We start from the raw sequence: 3,351 nt of genomic DNA, 5'->3' as shown, positions 1-3,351 counted from the left end.
AGGAACCGAATAAACTTATTATTAGATATTATTTTGTAAAATAAATATAGATATGTTATATATAAAAGGAAGTCAGAAGGTTTTTTTCTTTAATTCTGAATAAAAGAATCAAGTTGTGTTTTAGCTTTGAATGGTACATTAAAATTGAGTGATACCAATCAACAAAGCATCTTCTTTTGATTTTAAGTATATATTATGTTCGCCAACTTTTGATGCCAACTTATAGGTTTAGGTTTAATTTGTTCTTTTAAAATATGATGCGCATTTTGGATAAATTGAGAACAACATAATTTCAACTTAATTATATTTCAATTTTTTAAAAAAGTACAATCTAAGTAGCACCTAAAATAACTTCTTTTTCCCTAGAAAATTGGGTTGATTGTAATCAAATATCAATCAAACCAATTTTTAGAAAGAATAATGTAAAATTTAGAGTTGGCCGGTAGAATATAAAAAGGAAATTGCATAATAAACAAATAAAGAACACAGTTCAACAAAAAAATAAATTAGAGAAATAATTCAGAATAGAAAATAAGTATTATTATGACCATTTATAGTATATTAGAAGAATTTGATTGGTTGTAACTTCATAAAATTAATATATATGAATGACGTATTTGTTGGGAAGACTAAACAATATTTAGTTAAGTAATGATTGCATGGATAATTTTTAAAATATTTTTCGTAATGGGGAATTGGGAATATTTTTATATTGTGATGTTAACAAATTAGAAGGGAACGACCTTTAAAAAAAGAAATAATGTATTGCCTATATATATATACATATATTTGTTTTAAAAAAAGAAAAGAAAAGAAAAGAAAAGGAAGTTAATTTAAAAAGTAGAAACTTTCATTTTTTTTCTTTAATTTTTGAAATATAAAAAATAAAGTAAGATTTATAATTGAGGATTGAGATGGATGAGGGAATGTCAAAAACAGAGAAGAGTCGTAATTTGTGGAAGGCTAAGGAAATAGGGGTGGTTTTGTGTGAGCTGGCACAGATGTGGACCACAATTAACAGTACCTATTCCTTCTTCTTCTTCTTCTTCTTCTTTTTAATTTTACGTTTTTTTTTGTTTTAAAGAGTGAGAGTCAGAGACAGGTATGGGACGCTGCCAACTGTCCTCATTGCCCAACATTGTTAATGAGCCGTCATTGAGTCCTCCACGTGTTGCACTTCTAACTTAACCTTCACTCTATGCGTAACACCAATATCACCCCATGGCATGCCCCAATCACATGCTCCCCAAACACCATATCTAGATGGCTTCCACATAACCATTTCAAAATCGTTAAACTTTTTTATTTTTATTTTTAATGCTCGTATAGGTTTATGTTAGTGAAGTACATCCGAGAAATAATTACTTTTTAAACATGGCATGTTTGTTTATAGCTGAGTTAGTGAGAATTTTTCTTTGAGATCATGCATATATGCTATTCATCCAATTTTACTCATGAAAACTTCCACAAGTTTGAAGATGAGATCATCTAGGATCGACACCAATATAAGAATATTCTATGTTAAAATTACTTACTACTAAAGTTTAAAGTTGTTTTAGAGAAATGAGAAGATAGGCATATGTAGTTGTGATGATTTATTCGGTGTGTTGTTGTCCATTTGTTCAGATGTGTGACAGTGGTGAGGTGGGTTCTTGGTTCTTTGTGAACAAAGTTTTATAAATAAAACTTTTCTCCATTGTTAAAAATAATTCATACAAAAATTACTCTTTGTTTTATTTATGTTTTCAAGCTCTCTTTTTTACTTTGTATTTTGAACACAATCAAAAGGTGTTACTATTTCGATCGATTTCTTGTGCAAGTCCAATCAAGATACACAAGATATGGATTTTTTTTATTATAGAGACGTAATGATAAATTTTTGAACTGCTTACAGATAAGACAAAGCTCCGAGACATCCTAATTAAAAAGAGAGTGATTCACGACTCAACCATTATCAAACTTCTATTATGTAGGTTTTTGTTCGTCATTGCAATTTTGATTTTCATTTATGTTTTTGTGTGTAGTTGGTTTTGTTCATTACTATTGGTTTTTGTTTCTGTTTCTGCACGAAAAGAAGTTGTTCCAACAATTTTAAGATGTTTTTCATCGTTGTTCATGATGGTCGTATCAACACATATTGATATTCTATCCACCAATCTCAACCACCCTTTTTCAATTCGGTTGTCTCAAAAAGATATTGTTCTTCCTCACTGTGAAGAAAGTTGCTAACACCTGCACCAGAGAGAAGTCAGTTGTCCCAAAAAATTGATCCAACTGAAAACAAATCAAAGATGTTGCTGATTGGAATTATAAAGATTTTGTATGCAAAATTTTAATATTTAATGGTTTGATTGACGATATATATCTTTATGATTATTACAACACAATGACTACAATAAAAAAGAAGTTTAGGTGCCCCTAGAGAAATAATACAATAATGAAGAGGCTGGTTCAAACAAGTATAATGTCAGTTGCTATCTAAAGTTTCAAATGCCAATGAAAAATTTGTGGAGATCCAATCTCTCACAAATTGTAGAAGATTGTTCATGAGATCACTGGCCAGGTATGTCTCTAGATGAGAAATTTCAAGATGTTATTGTTGATAAGGTGGCCCTAGCATGAGCGGTGTAGCGGAAAGACGAAATAGAACACTTAAGGATATGGTAAGAAGTATGATTAGTCATTCTTCTTTACCAGAATCCCTTTGGGGTGAGGCACTAAAAACTGCAGCATATATCCTCAATAGAGTTGTGGACAGGAAAGAAGCCTAGTATTAGGCATCTTCACGTCTGGGATTGTCTAGCTGAGGCTAGGCCTTATAGGCCTAACGAAAGAAAATTGGACCCAAGAACTATTAGCTGATATTTTGTTGGGTTTGAAAGGGAAGATAACATAAAAAAAATTGTCTTTGAAGAAGAATTAGTTTCTCTTCCTAATATGGGCATAGATGATGTTTAGACTCCAATTCCTAACTTCACTATGGAACCAATTATAGAACAAGACAACAATGAAGTTATAAAGTGCAAACTCAACAATCTCAAGAAGTGTCGTTAAGGAGATCCATTAAAGAAAGGAGAAGTGTAATTTCAGATGATTATATTGTGTTTCTTCAAGAACATTAGGATAACATTGGTATAATGGAAGATGATCCAATCAACTTCCAACAAGCTCTACAAAGTTCTAACTCTCAAAAGTGGATAAATGATGTGGAAGAGGAAATAAAATCCATGAAAGACAATGACGTTTGGAAACTTGTCAAATTGCCATCAATAGTGAAACCAATAGGTTGTACATGATTATTTAAAACAAAAAAGGATTCACAAGGCAAAATTGAAAGATATAAAGCTTGAC

This window comes from Cucumis melo, chromosome 9 (assembly GCF_025177605.1).
Source record: "Cucumis melo cultivar AY chromosome 9, USDA_Cmelo_AY_1.0, whole genome shotgun sequence".
Lineage (NCBI taxonomy): Eukaryota > Viridiplantae > Streptophyta > Magnoliopsida > Cucurbitales > Cucurbitaceae > Cucumis > Cucumis melo.
The sequence above is the reverse complement of the archived record's forward strand: the minus strand, read 5'-3'. Positions refer to the sequence as shown.